Raw genomic sequence first — 18105 nt, 5'->3', positions numbered from 1 at the left:
GCTGCGCAAATACTATGTGACAAAAAAATTACAACGCCTACCATTTTATTCTGTAGGGTCTTTGCTTTCAAATATATAATGCTTAGGGGTTTAATGTCATTTTCTAGCAAGAAAAAATAAATGTTTTAATGTAAACAATAATGCCCTGTACACACGATCAGACATTGATCGGACATTCCGACAACAAAATCCATGGATTTTTTCCGACGGATGTTGTCTCAAACTTGTCTTGCATACACATGGTTGCACAAAGTTGTCGGAAAATCTGATCGTTCTGAACGCGGTGACGTAAAACACGTATGTCGGGACTATAAACGGGGCAGTAGCCTGCTCTCAAACTTTGTGTGTCAGAAATTCTGATGGAAAAAGTCCGATGGAGCCCACACATGATCGGAATTTCCGACAACACAATCCGATCGCACTTTTTCTGTTGGAAAATCCGATCGTGTGTACAGGGCATAAGTGTCAGAAAAGTCTTGGTCTTGATGTTGGGCATAAAATGAAAGGACAGTTCTAACACTCCCCCCAAATGACCCATTTTCAGAAAGTAGACACCCCAAACTATTTCTATCTTTTGCCACATGTTTCTGGAAAATGAATTTTTTTTTTTTTTTACACAAAGTTGTCACTTAAATGATATATTGTTCAAACATGCCATGGGTATATGTGAAATAACACCCCAAAATACATTCTGTTTCTTCTCTTGAGTATGGGTATACCACATGTGTGAGAGTTTTTAGCAGTCTAGCTGCATACAGGCCCCTAAAAATCAATTACGGCCTTCAGGCTTGCTAAGGGCGTAAATTGCTAACTTCACTTCCTCAATACACATTACAGTTTTGGAGGCCCTGAAATGTCAATATAGCACAGCTAAAATGCTACACTGGGTGCCTGAAATACAGCGGCAGGGTTTTTTTAATTACCTGATTAGAGCCATAGGCTCTAATAGATGTCAAAAAAGGTGACCTGCGAGCGCCATGCTGGGCGCTCACAGGTCACTCAGCTGTGTTAGAAAAGCAAATAAATATTTGCTTCCTAACACTAAACTGACTCTCTGCCAATCAGGTGCTTGGATCTGTTACCCGTCACCTGATTGGCTGAAATGACAGGTGCTGTGATTGGATGCCTATCAGGACAAAGAAGGTAACCCCCTCAAATGGGACTTTGACAGACCACCAACTCAATAATAAATCATCCAGTGTAAATGCCCTAATTCCCGACGCGTTTCTGGTATGCAGTGTTCAGATACCTTCATTCATTCTAAAAATACAAAGAGATATGTCGGACAAAACATATATTTGGAGCATGAATAGTATTAGAAGAACTTTAGCCCTACACAAAAGATGTAACTAAATATTAATGAATATACAAAAAAATAAAAAAAAATAATAAATAAATGATAAGTAAATACATAACAAAAAAGAATAATAAAAAAATATAAAACATTTGTAGCGCTGGTAGATTTTCAATCTACTGCTTATAGGTAAATTTAGTGGGTTATCTGTTCATACATAGTCAGATTGGCCTCTGTTCCAGCTTGGCTGAGTTGCATGTTGATTCACACTGTGCCTGTGGGTGTCGTTGTCACCATGGGTCGGTGTTGGAAAGGCAACACGTTGAAGTGTATGAGTGCTCTTCTGTCCCGGAGATAACTCGGTGGAGGTGGTCCTCCGAGTTGCATTCTGGGAGAGGGTATTTATGGGACAGATGCCATGTTTTAGGGTTCTTTTCGTTCCACCTGCTGGCCCTCCTCCTCCCCTCCAACCGGGAGGCCCACATTGCTGCAGCATGTGGGTGGGCCCAGAAGCCTGTCTGGGGCCTACCACAGCAGCAGGGGAATGGTCCTGGGCTGTCTGTCCTACGGGAAGAAGCTGGACAACTGAGAAGATCCCAGGGGAAGACCCGTCATGGAAGTATCATGCAGAGTGCTGGTCTGGAGAGGGGTCTGGTGACTCAGTTGGAGGACGCATCCTAAAGTTAACCTACCGCATAGTACTGCCGGGTCGGCTTAAAGGTTCTAGTGCTGTGTTGCTATCCATCGTAAACCATTACATCCTGTAGCAGAGGATCGTACGGGTCTCTATTCCATTCAAGTCTGTGGTAGAGACTTTTGTTCGTGCTGCGTACTGGCTGCTAGGTTAGTGAGAGAAACCTATCCAGGCGGGCAAAGATTCAACCCTAAAGGGAGAGTACATTCATCTACAAGATTCCAATTTCTAATTCTACACTAAGAAAATGTATTTGAACTTCCCTGCAACTCTTCTTCTACCTCTTTCCTGCTACTTCCTTCAGGTGGGGCGGTACACCTGTCAAACGGTAACGCAGGTGTGCTAAGGCGAGCTCAGGGAGGACAGAAACCTCCCGTGGAGCAGAAGGGCAAAGCATTGGAAAAGATACTCAAGTGTCCGGTGCCTACATTGTCTGGTATTAAACTCAATAGGACCCTAGACCCGGTTCTGGTGAAATTGAGGTAACGAAGGTGACGGTAACAGCCCGCATTAAACCAGCAGCTCCACCATGAGTTATTGCTACATGTGTGGGCGTCGTCCGGGATTGTTAGCCGTCAACCTCCCGCAACCCTGAGAATCATTTCACCAGGAGTTTATGTTAAAAGAGTTTCTGGACTTTGTCATTTTCCCAGGAGAAGAAGGGGTTAAATTGCAGGACTTTAATTCTGACTGCGTAGGCTGCGGGTGAGAAGTAAAAGCCTGGGAGCTACGTGATCAGAGGAACAAGTAGGAGGAGCCTAACCTACTTGTTACCACGTGGGACACGTGTGTGTGTGTTTGGCGCCAGAGGAGAAGAGAGGCCTTGTGATCGTGCTGAGAGTATCAGAGTGCAGCCATGTCTTCTTTTCCATTGGTACCGTCAACTATGGGATCTAAGATGTTCCCTACGAGTACCACTGCGGGTGCTATGCTGACCGGAACCCTGCTGACAGATACCGGCATTCGTCTGAAGCCACAGGGGCGGTTTGTGCTATACACAGTTGGAGATATCGAAGGGCTGGGCATGCTTTGCCACAAGTGTGAAGGACTGGCCATACATCTCTGTCCATTTGTCCGATGTGTGCAGTGTGGAGAATATTTGTTCACAGTGGAGCAACCTACCATGTCGCCCTGTGCTTATCGTGTGGATTGGGCTACAGGAATTGCCACAGTGGAAACTACTGCTATTGCTGCTGGAGAGCAACAGGCCGTGATCTCACCTGCTACTGAGGAAGATGCCGCTGTTACTGCTTCCTCGGCGGACATCACCTTTATTTCCACGTCTACTACACCTATCCCCATTGCACCTGTCCAGAGGAAGGTGGGATATGTGAAGGCTTCCCACGGCCGTGGTCGAGGCCTACCCCAGAGACTACCCGAACTGGAGCCGGAGAAGTATATGGATCCGGAGAAGTCCACGTCAGGAACGGGTGAGAGATCAAAGGGGAACATGTCTGGGACTCTTTGTAAATATTTGGCAGCAGAAGAGTTGAGAGACTCGGAGATAGATTCTATGTCAGAACTCCCCGGTGATGATGATTTGTTTGAGACAATGTCACAGGAACTATTATGGGCCCAGGGTGAAGACGTTGCTTATGCCTTGACTTTCTCAGAGTGGACAGCCCTGGATTCTGGGAAGACATCACCTTGTGTGGAGCCGCACAGTACTACTAAAGAGACATTGGGGCTGAATTACAAAGCATTTGTGCTATGACTTGCGGTGCACGCCGATGCGCAAATGACATTTTCGTATTTACAAAGCATTTGCGCAGGTAACACAGCGCGATCCCCCATTTACTATTCTCTTCCCGGCGCACGGGAAGAGGTGATCTGCACGCCACTATAGACCTGGTGCACGGCATGTTTAACTTCAAATTTAAACAAGCTGGAAGTGCCAATAATATAGGGGTGATGTGGGGTGATGTGGGGTGATGTGGGGAAGTGTTGTACTAACTGCCCAAGTCACAAATACAGCCAATATAGAACGAGAAAGTGACTTTCTCGGAACAAGCCGGCAGTGCCGGCAAATACATTTAAACTGCGGGAGGTGAATTTATACACTGCGCATGCTCAAACAGCATTTGCACTTGTTCAAATACTTTAGTTCAGTGCGCCGACAAAATATTAGTAAATGTCAGGCAACGTAAAAGCATTTGCATAGGTTGAACGGGCGCACCTCTAGACTTTTTTTTTTTTTTAACGTTGGTTCACTTCGTGCGGCTCTAATGAAATGTCAGTCCGGCAAAACACATACAAGTTAATTGATAAAAACAGCATTAAGAAAACAAACACAATTCAGAAAAAAAAATGCGTGGGGTTCCCCCGAAATTCAATACAAGGCCCTTCAGGTCTGGTATGGATATTAAGGGGAACCCCATGCCAAAAAAAAAAATGACGTGGGGTCCCCCCAAAAATCCATACCAGGCCCTTCAGGTCTGGTATGGGTTTTAAGGGGAACCCCGTGCCAAAATTTTTTAAAAAATTGGCGTCGGGTCCCCCCAAAAATCCACACCAGACCCTTATCCGAGCACGCAACCTGGCAGGCCGCAGGAAAAGAGGGGGGGACGAGAGAGCACCCCCCCTGAACCGTACCAGGCCACATGCCCTCAACATTGGGAGGGTGCTTTGGGGTAGCCCCCCAAAGCACCTTGTCCCCATGTTGATGAGGACAAGGGCCTCATCCCCACAACCCTGGCCGGTGGTTGTGGGGGTCTGCGGGCGGGGGGCTTATCGGAACTGGAAGCCCCCTTTAACATGGGGACCCCCAGATCCCGGCCCTCCCCCCTGTGTGAAATGGTAAGGGGGTACAAAAGTTCCCCTACCATTTCACTAAAAAACTGTCAAAAATGTTAAAAATGACAAGAGACAGTTTTTGACAATTCCTTTATTTCTTCTATTTTCTATCTTCTTTCTTCTATCTTCCTTCGGTTTCTTCCTCCATCTTCTTCTTCTGGTTCTTCCTCCGGTGTTCTCATCCAGCATCTCCTCCGCAACGTCTTCTTCCCTTCTTCTCCTCGGCCGCTCTGCATCCATGGCATGGAGGAAGGCTCCCGCTCTTCTCTTCATCTTCTTCTCTTCTTCATCTTCTTCTCCGGGCCGCTCTGCATCCATGGTGGCATGGAGGGAGGCTCCCACTGTGTGACGCTTCTCCTCTTCTGACGGTTCTTAAATAACGGGGGCGGGCATGTGCGCAGGCGCGGGACTCCCAAGATGGCCGCGTAAGCCAGGAGCTCCGCTCTACCCAGCCCAGCAAGCCACCCTAGAGCTGGATTAAGGCCGCCTTTTCGCCCACCACTAGCGGAACCGGACCCGGGAACACCCGCTGTATCAACCCATGCCAAATAGCACGGTCCGTAGGGACCTGGGACCGCGGTTTTCAGCAGAGGATTCCCGGGCCCTATCCAAGATGGCGGCCGCAACACAGCACAAGGAGCAGTATGCAGGGGGACACGTGGAAACCAGGCAAGTGATCGCTCCTGCCACTCTGGCCTACACACCCTTACCTGCTTTGCATAACCAGCCTATGGGGACCCCAGCCTCCACAGTATCCCTCCTAGAGCGCACCTATGAGAACTACTCCCTGTCCCCACTGATCGCTACACCACCACATCAGGGAGCTGGAACCTCCATAGGAGATCCGGAGGCTGCCATACCCCTTAACACAGGAGATTTATTCCTCAAACTGTCAGATCTACTAGACAGAGGCTTAGCAAACACAGCCACAAGAATCACAAACGAGATAAGAGCAGACTTTCAAAACTTGGGAGCAAGGATGGAAGCCATAGAACACAAATTAGACATTACAGTGTCCAGAGCTAACCAGAACACTGAGCACATTCATACTGTTCAAGAGCAACTAGAGGTGGCACTGAACAGAATCGATGACCTGGAGAACAGGTCATAATCAAGATTTAATCAAATCCCTCATCCCTGAGCTGCCCCCCATCAAGTTGGAGCTGGACAGGGCACACAGATCCCTGGGCCCACCCAGAAAAGACGGATCCCCCAGAGATGTGGTCGTGAAACCACACTTCTATAGTGTAAAGGAAGAAATAATGAAAATTTCACGCCAGCAATCCCGCAGGAAGTGCAAATTTTCGCGGACATTTCCCCCACGACCATCCAGAAACGCAGAGCCCTCAAGCCCCTTCTGCTCGTCCTCTCCCAGAAGGAGATTAAATATTGGTGGGCATTCCCTTTCGCCCTAAAATTTTCCCTTAAAGGCAGAACCCACTCATTCACCACGTTCACTGAAGGCGAACGAATCCTCCTCTCACTCAAGCTCATATCCCTAGACTCGGAAATGGACATAACCAACACTCAAGCGGGTTCATCTAAACGCCAAACTCCCAACAGCCCCATCTCTCCAGCCTGGAAAGCTAATAAAAGCAGGCGACTGAAAGAACAATTACCAACCTGAGGAGGTCTTACACAAGACACCGGCAACACCCTTCTTCCTCTTTGTGTTCCACTGTCCCCAATCCATCTCATACCAGATGTTCTCCACCTTTCTCGGATCCTTCACAAAGAGGCATTGTCCCCGCGAGGGGAAATTTTTCCATTCGCCCCTAACTCTCAAGTTTGCATCCCAACACCCCAGCGGGGCTACGCATCCAGATCCCCAAGATCTACTATTGCCCCTATCCCTCACCTACGCCTCAAGGAGGTTTAAAGATTTAGCCCATTGATCTCCACAAGAATGGCCTCATCGGCTCTTGAACATCACTCCCTCATCGTCCCTCTGGGCTCCCCCAGCGCCAGCAGGATGTTATGGCCCATCTCCACAACCTCATTCCCTCACAACGGACTGGCTAAGCCCACAGTGGGACTTGGACTCCCCACACCACCTTCCTTTTCCATCCCCACAGAGGAACCCATTATGTCTACCAGGAAGACTCTATCTGTACTCCAGACCAGAGCGGCCCCAAGTTAAAAACACTTCAGTTTTTTTCAGATTTTGATACTCCTTATTGTTCTCCGTATGCCTTTTTTTTATCTATGTTGTTACAAAGCTTATTTCTCTATGCAAGGTCTCAAGGGTGGTTTGGGCTGCGGTAGCTGCCCTGCGACTTCTTCCATCCTACGAAAATGGAATTCCCATTCTCGTTCAATGGATTGGTGGTTCAATCCAAGGACCACCTTCTCCTGTTGTTGGAGTTCGGAAAGGGGAATACCTTCCCCCCTCTCCGCCTCCGGCCTATTTCAGGTCATTTTGTACATATTCTCTTTCTCCTTCTGTCTCTATGTTTTAACCCATCTGTGCTTTTTTCTCCCTTACCCCCTCCTGCCAGGGTTGACGGATTGTCTGCAGCTCCTTCTTGTCCAGCATCTCCGGGTTCCAGACCTCGCTCCTCATTCGCCTCCTGCCCACCCCTCTTCAACTGGGTCAGGGTAAGTGTTCCTCTTTCATTAGCACACACATCACTCAAAAAACATGCCTAACACCACTCCATCTCGCCCCCAGATAAAAATTATTTCCCACAACGTCCAAGGCTTCAATTCCCCAATTAAAAGAAGGAAAACCTTCCAATCATATCATAAACAAAGGGCTTCGATAGTAATGCTCCAGGAAACGCATTTCCCTTCTCGATTCTCCCCCTCATTCCTACATGCGCGCTTCCCCTCGTTTTATTTGGCGAATGCTGAGGATAAGACCAGGGGAGTCGCGATCCTATTTGCTAAGGATTGCCAATTCAAAGTAAGCCAGACTCTTTGTGACCCCGAAGGCAGGTACATACTAGTAAAAGGTCAGATCGCAGACCAAACTCTTTCTCTGATCTCCTATTATGCCCCAAACAAGGGACAGACTGTATTCTTCACTTCGCTTTTCCAAACACTAGGTCCCCTTCTGGAAGGAACAGTAATCTTTGGAGGAGACTCGAATGTCGCCTTTGATCAGAGCCTCGATAAATCTAAACCCCCGGCTAAACAGCTCTCTAGGCCAACAAAAACCAGCTCCAAAATTGCTAAACTGATTCACCAACAGGGCCTCACAGACATCTGGAGAGAACTCAACCCCACTTCTAGGGACTATACCCACTTTTCAATACCCCACCAAGTATACTCCAGAATTGACCATATCCTGATCTCCTCCATGCATATTCCAGCCGCTATCTCAGCTAAAATTAAGGATACTCCCCTCTCCGACCACTCTATGATCTCCCTATCTATCCAAGGCTCGCTTCTCAGACCCTCTTCCCCCATCTGGCGTATTAAAGAACACATCATTAAAGACCCCATTCAGATTTCGGAACTCACCAAGACACTAAAAGAATATTTTCTCCTGAATAACGTAGACGACATCTCAGCCGAGACCCTCTGGGCAGCCCACAAAGCCGTGATACGAGGCAAACTGATCCAAATATCCTCCAAACTCAAAAAGGAGAGAACCATGGACATTGCAAAATTGGAGAGAGATTTCCTCCTCTTACGTAAAAACCATAAAGCTAACCCATCCCTGGTTCAATCCGACCAGCTTGATGCTGCTCGGATTAAACTAAACCTGGCGCTCACGGTTAAAGCTGAGGATTCTCTGCGTTGGAATGGGGTGAAATTCTACCTGAATCAGGACAAAATGAGCACGATGCTGGCCTCCAAGTTATCCCCTAGGACCCGTCTCTTCGCCCTCCCCAAAATAAAACTACAGGATGAGACGTCTTCCCAAAATCCACACAGAATCCTGGATTCTTTCCAAGCATTCTACTCACAACTATACAGAGCAAATGATTCCAAAGATTCACGAGCTATAGAAGCATTTTTAGAGCACCTCCCTATCCCCACTATACAAAAATCCCACAAAGATATTATGGAGGCTCAGATCTCAGTGGAGGAAACCTTGGAGGTCATAAAAAATCTGAAAGGGGGCTCGGCTCCAGGTCCAGATGGTCTTTCCAATCTTTACTACAAGACTTTTGCCGTGACTCTAGCGCCACATTTAACTAAAATGTTCAATTCCAAACGAAAGGGAGACCCCATAGACCCCCAGATGAATGCTGCCTTCATTACAGTCATCCCTAAACCCGACAAAAATCCGGATCAGGTAGAAAATTACAGACCAATATCACTAATAAATAACGATCTAAAAATCCTAATGAAAATTTACGCCAATAGATTAAATACATTCATCAACACTTATATCCACAAGGATCAGGTGGGCTTTATCCCCGGCAGACAGGGTCCGGACCAGGTCAGAAGGGCCATAGACATAGCCTCAATTTTGCACTCGGGATGGGACGGAGGCCCAAAGCAGGAGGGTCTCTTCCTCTCCCTAGATCTTCAAAAGGCCTTCGATTCTGTGTCCTGGCCCTTCATATTCGCTTCCCTTAAATCCTGGGGATTCGGAGAACATTTCATCGGAATCCTCAAATCTCTTTATTCAGAACCGGAAGCGAAAGTCAAACTACAGGGCTTCCTCTCATCCCCAATCAAAATTGCCAGGGGCACAAGACAGGGCTGTCCCCTTTCCCCACTCGTTTTCGCTCTAATAATAGAAATACTAGCCATTGCGATCAGGTCAGACCCAAACATCAAAGGTGTCAACTGCGGCTTGAACACCCATAAATGCGCCCTCTTCGCAGACGACCTTCTTCTATTCGTCACATCTCCAATTACCACCCTCCCTAACATTAACAGACTACTCCAGACATTTGGCGAAGTCTCAGGCCTGCGGGTCAACATGACCAAATCACAAGCTTTAAACATCTCCCTTAATCCAGCCCTAGTTGAGAGGTTAAAACTGTCCTTTAATTTTAACTGGAGTGACTCTTCAATCCGATACCTAGGTATAAACCTCACACCCAGCATAGACTCCCTCTACCAAGCTAACTTCCCTCCTATGTTTCGTAGATTGGAGGAAGACATACGAGCCTGGTCTTTCCACAAATTATCATGGCTGGGGAGAATCCATGCCATCAAAATGACCCTGTTCCCCAGAATTTTGTACTTATTTAGAGCTCTCCCAATCGCGATTAACAGAAATCACCTCAAACACTTCCAGGGGAAGATCATAAAATTTATCTGGGGGGGGAAAGGTTATAGATTCTCGAGAAACACCCTTTATGCCCCAAAGTCTAAGGGAGGACTGGGTCTCCCCGAACTATTCAAATACTACCAAGCAGCCAGACTGGCCCAACTCTCCACCGTATATTTCAGAGGCGAAAAACCCGACTGGATACAAATAGAACGCCAAGCGGTTCCTTCCCACACACTAGACTATCTACTCTGGACCCCCAGCAAATCTAGACCGCCCATCATGGCACCCACACTTTCACACTCCTTCAAACTTTGGGACACCCTGATTCAAAACCCAGCTCTGACCTCACAGCTCCGCCCTCTCTCACACATTTTCCGCAACCCCCTTTTCAAGCCAGGATTAGACATCAAATCCTTTCAATGGTGGCTTGATAAGGGAATGTACCGTATCGGACATTACCTCGTCGCCTCCGGTCCAATCTCCAAGAAATACTGCGTTGATAAACTAGAACTCCCAGATTCCGAGAAATTTAGATTTCTTCAAATATCCCATTTCCTTCACACCATTTGGAAAGTCAAATCAATCCCACCAGAGTGCACACCTTATGAACAATGGTGTGGACAAGCAACAGAGCAAAAAGGAGGCATATCCCTGATTTATGAAGCCCTGTCAACTCCCACATCCAAACTCACATACATGACAGACTGGGAGAGGGACTTGGGCGAGTCTTGGGACCTGGAGAGCTGGAACAGAATGAGCACAAGAGCCTACAAAGGTATAGTTAATATTGCATTAATAGAAGCTAACATGAAAGTCCTTACGAGATGGTATCTGGTTCCTTCCAAACTTGCACTGATGTTCCCTTCCTCGTCTCCTTTATGTTTTAGAAACTGCCAAGCCCAGGGTTCCATGTTACACATTTGGTGGGAATGTCCTAAAATCAGGGGGTTCTGGAACGGGATCTTTCACCTGATCAGGAAAATTACGGACACTCCCATTCCAAAATCCCCCCAAATAGCTCTCTTAAATGGTAATATCCCCAAAACTTCCAAAACAACTGCTAAACTTATCGCTTTTATTCTGACAGGCGCCAAGATTTCCATAGCAAAGGCTTGGAAACAACCGGGGGTCTCCCTAGCATCAGCCAAGAGAAAGATCTCATGGATCATGTCTCAGGAAAAGTTAGTTAGTACCATAGCAGACTCAAATAAAGCATTTTTGGCGGTTTGGGAACCCTGGGCGCGGCATGTAGGCATCTCTCTTATACCGGGAGTTGAAGCTTGACCTGGTGCTATTGTGATTTTGCAGTCTGTCAACACACCCCACCCCCTTCCTCTCTTCTCCTCTGTCTTCCTTCCCACTTTTCCTCTCTCTCTTTCTTCTTAAATCTCAGGAAGTTGTTATTAAATATTTACTGTAAGTATACGGTTTCACACGGTTCCTTCCAGTTTTATTTGCACTAGTGTGTACTCAGATGGTACCTCGATCCATTCCACATGGGTCGATCTTCTAAGCTGGAACCCTCAGGATTTCTTTACGGCTCCCCTAGCCCCTTTGGCCTTCTGGCTAGAGAGAGCCTGGGAAGGTTCCCTCACGCAGTCTGGGACAATTAATCTCCCGGAAGGTGCGATGGGCCCTAACAGAATAGCCACTCACCTTATGGTTATCGAAGGCCACTCTTCGGTGCTCGACACAGTATGTTCCCGTTAGGGGTGTCGAGCCCACATGCAGCACTAGGTCTTACCTTGTCATTCCTGAGGGTTCTTTTCTCCCTATCCTTACGTATAACCATACGTTTTTGATCAACTTCTCTGTTATTGTTCATTAATCGAGCTTGTTCACAGAAGTGGGCTGCGTCCCACAGCATTGCCAGTCTATGAAGTGTAATGTACTGCTCTTCAATAAAACTTCTTTAAAATTGGAAAAAAAAAAAAAAAAAAAAAAAATAAAAAATAACGGGGGCGGGGCCACGGTGACCCCGCCCCCGTTATTTAAGAACCGTCAGAAGAGGAGAAGCATCACACAGTGGGAGCCTCCCTCCATGCCACCATGGGTGTGGAGTGGCCCGGAGAAGAAGATGAAGAAGAGAAGAAGATGAAGAAGAAGAGAAGAAGATGAAGAGAAGAGTGGGAGCCTTCCTCCATGCCATGGATGCGGAGCGGCTTGAGGAGAAGAAGGGAAGAAGACGCCACGGAGGAGATGCTGGACGAGAACACCGGAGGAAGAACCAGAAGAAGAAGATGGAGGAAGAAACCGAAGGAAGATAGAAGAAAGAAGAAAGAAGATATAAAATAGAAGAAATAACGGAATTGTCAAAAACTGTCTCTTGTCATTTTTAACATTTTTGACAGTTTTTTAGTGAAATGGTACACACAGGGGGGAGGGTCGGGATCTGGGGGTTCCCTTGTTAAAGAATGCTTCCAGATTCCAATAAGCCCCTCGCCCGCAGACCCCCACAACCACCGACCAGGGTTGTGGGGATGAGGCCCTTGTCCTCATCAACATGGGGACAAGGTGTTTTGGGGGGCTACCCCAAAGCACCCTCCCAATGTTGAGGGCATGTGGCCTGGTACGGTTCAGGAGGGGGGGCACTCTCTCATCCCCCCCTCTTTTCCTGCGGCCTGCCAGGTTACATGCTCGGATAAGGGTCTGGTATGGATTTTTGGGGGGACCCCACGCCGTTTTTTTTTTAAATTTTGGCCGGGGTTCCCCTTAATATCCATTCCAGACCTGAAGGGCCTGGTATGGAATTTAGGGGGACCCCCCACGTCATTTAAAAAAAAAAAAATTGGCCAGGGTTCCCCTTAATATCCATACCAGACCTGAAGGGCCTGGTATGGAATTTAGGGAGACCCCCCCACGTCATTTTTTTTTTTAAATTTTGGTTCGGGATTCCCCTGTGGGGAATTCCCATGCCGTTTTTATCAATGAACTTTTATGTGTATTGTTGGACCGGCAATTCATTAATAGCCGCGAGTAGTTTTAAATGACTTTTTTTCCTTTGAAATGTCATTTTGCTGTCAGACTGTTCTAAACATGGGAAACATGCACCCCTTTACAGGCATACTATAGACACCCCCCAGCTACAAAATTTAAAGGAATATTACACTTTTATTGTTTCACTTTAAGCATTATTAAAATCACTGCTCCCGAAAAAACGGACGTTTTTAAAACTTTTTTTGCATTGATACATGTCCCCTGGGGCAGGACCCAGGTCCTCAAACACTTTTTATGACAATACCATGCATATAAGCCTTTAAAATTAGCACTTTTGATTTCTCCCATAGACTTTTAAAGGGTGTTCCTCGGCATTCGAATTTGCCGCGAACACCCCAAATTGTTCGCTGTTGGGTGAACTTGCAAACAGCCGATGTTCGAGTCGAACATGAGTTCAACTCGAACTCGAAGCTCATCCCTACATATAAGCCTTTAAGATTAGCACTTTTGATTATTCATGTTCTTGTCCCATAGACTTTAATGGTGTTCGTGTGTTCGAACACATTTTTTGCCTGTTCGCTAGTTCTGGTGCGAACCGAACAGGGGGGTGTTCAGCTCATCCCTAATTGTCGGACCGACATTTCATTATAGCCGCGAGTAGTTTTAAATAACTTTTATTCCTTAAGGGCCAGTTCACACCACATGCAGTCCAGTGCGTTTTTTTTTCTGCGTCAAAAATGCACGGAAAGTAGGTTATATAGTTTTCAATGGCATAGTTCACACCAGTGCTTGCAGTTCCGGTGCGTTTCCAGTTCCCAAAAAAAAAAGTCGAACATGCTGCATTTTTTATGCACTGGACTGTACTGGAACGCTGTAAAATACATCAAAAACGCACTGGAACGCACCTAAATGCACCAAAAACGCACTACAATACACTTGTCCTTATTTAGGCTCCATTCACACTAGCGCGTTTTTTGATGCATTTTGCATTTTGCAGAAATGCATGGGAATTTTTTAACATGGGTTCCTATGGAACATGTTCACATCAATGCTTTTTTGTATCTCTGCGTTTTTGGAAAGGGTCGGGGACTTTTTTTCATGCAAAAAGCAGCGTTTTGCGTGTAATGGATTTCAATGGACAAGCATCAAAAACGCAAGTGCACCGTTTTTGCAGCGTTTTTGGTGCGTTTTTGGTGCGTTTTTGGTGCGTTTTTGCCGGTTTTTTTTTTTTTTTTATTTATTTTTTTTTTGTAATTTTTTTTTAAGACTGTAAAAAAAAATGAAAAAAAAAAACGCAAAACGCAATTCGCGGCAAAAACGCGGCAAAAAACGCGGCAAAAACGCTACAAAAACGCTGCTCAAAAACGTGGCAAGCATGAAAAAAAAACCTCCAAAAACGCTCAAAAGCAACATGCATAGGTGTGAATCGAGCCTTAGGCCTGATTCACACCTATGCATTTGTAGTGCTTTTTGCATTTTGCAGATTTGCACTACAGAACGTGTTCCATAGGAAACCATGTTAAATGGACTGTAGTGCAGATCTGCCAAATGCAAAAAAGCACTAAAAATGCATAGGTGTGAATCAGGCCTTAGGCCCCATTCACACTAGCGCGTTTTTTGATGCATTTTGCATTTTGCAGAAATGCATGGGAATTTTTTAACATGGGTTCCTATGGAACATGTTCACATCAATGCTTTTTTGTATCTCTGCGTTTTTGGAAAGGGTCGGGGACTTTTTTTCATGCAAAAAGCAGCGTTTTGCATGTAATGGATTTCAATGGACAAGCATCAAAAACGCAAGTGCACCGTTTTTGCAGCGTTTTTGCAGCGTTTTTGGTGCGTTTTTTTTTTTTTTTTTTTGTAATTTTTTTTTAAGACTGTAAAAAAAAAAAATGAAAAAAAAAAAAAAAAAAAAAACGCAAAACGCAAATCGCGGCAAAAACGCGGCAAAAACGCCGCAAAAACGCTACAAAAACGCTGCTCAAAAACGTGCCAAGCATGAAAAAAAAACCTCCAAAAACGCTCAAAAGCAACATGCATAGGTGTGAATCGAGCCTAAGGCTCGATTCACACCTATGCATGTTGCATTTGGGCGTTTTTGGAGGTTTTTTTTTCCATGCTTGCCACGTTTTTGAGCAGCGTTTTTGCGGCGTTTTTGCAGCGTTTTTGCCGCGTTTTGCGTTTTTTTTTTTTTTTACAGTCTAAAAAAAAAATTAAAAAAAAAAAAATTAAAAAAAAAAAAAAAAAAAAACGGCAAAAACGCATCAAAAACGCTGCAAAAATGCTGCAAAAACGGTGCACTTGCGTTTTTGATGCTTGTCCATGGAATTCTATTACATGCAAAACGCTGCATTTTGCATGAAAAAAGTCCCTGACCCTTTCCAAAAACGCAGAGATACAAAAAGGCATTGATGTGAACATGTTCCATAGGAACCCATGTTAAAAAATTCCCATGCATGTCTGCAAAATGCAAAATGCATCAAAAAACGCGCTAGTGTGAATGGAGCCTGAAGGTTAAGAAAAAAAGGGGGGGGGAGCACTGGACTGCATCAAAAATGCACTGGAACGCATAAAAAAGGTGCATGCAGAAAAGCACCTGGAACGCGTCCGGACTGCGTTTCTATGGTGTGATCTTGCCCTTAGGGCCCTTAGGGCCAGTTCACACCATAGAAACGCGTTCCAGGTGCTTTTCTGCATGCACGTTATTGATGCGTTCCAGTGCGTTTTTGGTGCGTTTTTGATGCAGTCCAGTGCTTTTTTTCACCCCTCTTTTTTCTTAACCTTAAATAAGGACAAATGCGCTCCATTGCGTTTTTGATGCTTTTTACAGCTTTTCAATACAGTCCAGTCCAGAAAAATGCAGCATGTTCTACTTTTTTTCTGGAACTGGAATGCACTGGAACGGCAAGCACTGGTGTGAACTATGCCATTGCACACCATATAACCGAATTTCCATGCATTTTTGATGCATAAAACATGCACTGGACTGCATTGGTGTGAACTGGCCCTTAAGTAATTTGGCATATTTAAAGGCATTTCTCCTTGTTTCGTTTTTGGGGTTGTCCAATTGGTGACATTGATAAATGTCCCTTAGGGTGGGACCTGGGCCCCATACCCATTTTAAGGCCAATAACTAGAAGATAAGCCAGCCAAGTGGGAACTAGTAAAATTGCCAAGTCAGTTCCCTTAGACTGCAATGGTATTTGTTGTATAACTTTTGCACACGTTAGGCTCTATAGTTGCCCCCCTGGACTGGGGGGTGTTTTGTCTCATCTGTGATTTTGGTGCATGCTGGATGATGTGCTTAATTTTGGACAGTGGGGTGGCTTATTTTGTGCTAGCTGCATTTGGGTTGTTCTGAGCATGCTCAGAGACTTTGTTTTTTTTTTTTTTTGGTGGTTCTTCTTGTGTGTGAACAGCACTTGGATGTTTCTGGGCATGCTCAGAGTGTGTTTTTTGGGTTAGTAATTTAAGGACATCCTTAACAGGTGTAGTACCCACTTTGAAGTTCTCTCTACATTGGGTGAACTTGCATTTTGTGTGTTTAATGGACTGTCCATGTGTTTGCAATTGCTTGCAGATAGCAATCTTTAGTTTGCCCTGAAAAGAGCCAAGATTGTGTGTGTGGGGGTCGGCAAGAGCATACATTTTGGTGTCCTTAACGAGTTTCTAACACATGTATTTGTATTTTGTTTGTTATGTTGTTGCAAAACAGATGTGTTTTTATGCAATCTATTTGTTACTTTGGTTTGCTGGTTTTTTTTGGGGTGGTGGTTATTTTACCATGAAATCTTTTTATGTTGGCAATTTTTGTTTTTACATTGTTCACTTTGATTTAACTGTCTGTACTGCCTTATTTTTAAAATTCTTTCTCAAGATGTTGTGCCTAATGTTGTTTTAATCCTTAATAGATGTCCATTTGTGGGTGCACTCCTTTTAACTCCTGTTAATTTTCACTGCAAAAGGGTCAAACCTATTCTGTTAGTGTCTCAAATTAACATACATGTGTGTATTTTGCTTTCCTTGCTTCTTTTCCAAGTCGTATGTTTTTGTTTTTTTTTTTTTGGACCAATAAAATTGTTTCAAATTCTTTGTTTTATGTGTGTTCTTTTCATGGATCGGATTTCCCAGCTGCAGCTTAAAGAGGAGTTCCACCGAGGGGGTCCATTAAAAAAAATAAAAATAAAAGTCAGCAGCTACAAATACTGCAGCTGCTGACTTTTAATTGGAGACTTAGCGCTGGTTCACACAGGGGCAACACGACTTACAGCGCGACTTAGCAAGGCGACTTCAGCGCGACTTCAGCGCGACTTCAGCGCGACTTCAGCGCGACTTTGAGCGACTTACAACGCGACTTAAAGTCGCCTCCATGACAGGCGACTTTGCCTGTGGCCAACCATGATCTAGCATCTCCTGTGACATCATTCTAGTTCCTGTTCCTGGTTCCCTGTGTTCTGTCTGTTACCTTATATTTACCTAGTGTTCTGTCTGTTCTGTGACCACAATGTACACTGTGCGGTATTTACTAAGAGCTGTCGTAACAGCTGGTGTGGCAGTAATGATGGAGGAAGAAGAGGAAGAGAGGAAGCGAAGGATGAGGATGAGAAGAAGGCGGCGCTATTGGATCCATCCTATTATTGCAAATCGAGAAAACAGAGGCCAGTTCTGGGCCATGTATGAGAATTTGCGTGTGTTTGAGGACAAGTTCTTCAACTATACCCGGATGTCGATCACAAGGCAAGTACCGTTTATTGATTTTTGGGTGACAAAGTTATAATGTTAAAAACCTAGATAGTTTTATTGCATTTTTTAAAATAATTGTTTAACTAATAATGGCGGCGATCGTCAGTTTATATTGTGACTGCGACATTATGGCGGACCCATCGGCCAATTTTGACACTTTTTCTTTGCATTGTAATTTATACAACAATCAGTGCTATAAAAATGCACTGATTCATATGTAAATAGAACTGACAGCGAAGGGGTTAACCACTAGGTGTCAGTGTAGGGGTTAAAAGTGTGTCCTGGGGCCGTGTTTCTAATTGTGTTGGGGATGACGTGGCTGTGTGTGACACGTCACTGATCTCAGCTCCGATCACAGCAGAGATCAGTGACAATTTCACAAAGCAGAACAGGGAGATGCTAGTTTACATCTCACCGTTCTTCTTCCACTTGAGACTATCACTTGTATGATGTTAATGTGCGTGT

Source organism: Aquarana catesbeiana, linkage group LG10, assembly GCF_042186555.1.
Source record: "Aquarana catesbeiana isolate 2022-GZ linkage group LG10, ASM4218655v1, whole genome shotgun sequence".
Classification (NCBI taxonomy): Eukaryota; Metazoa; Chordata; class Amphibia; order Anura; family Ranidae; genus Aquarana; species Aquarana catesbeiana.
Note: the sequence above shows the minus strand (reverse complement) of the source record.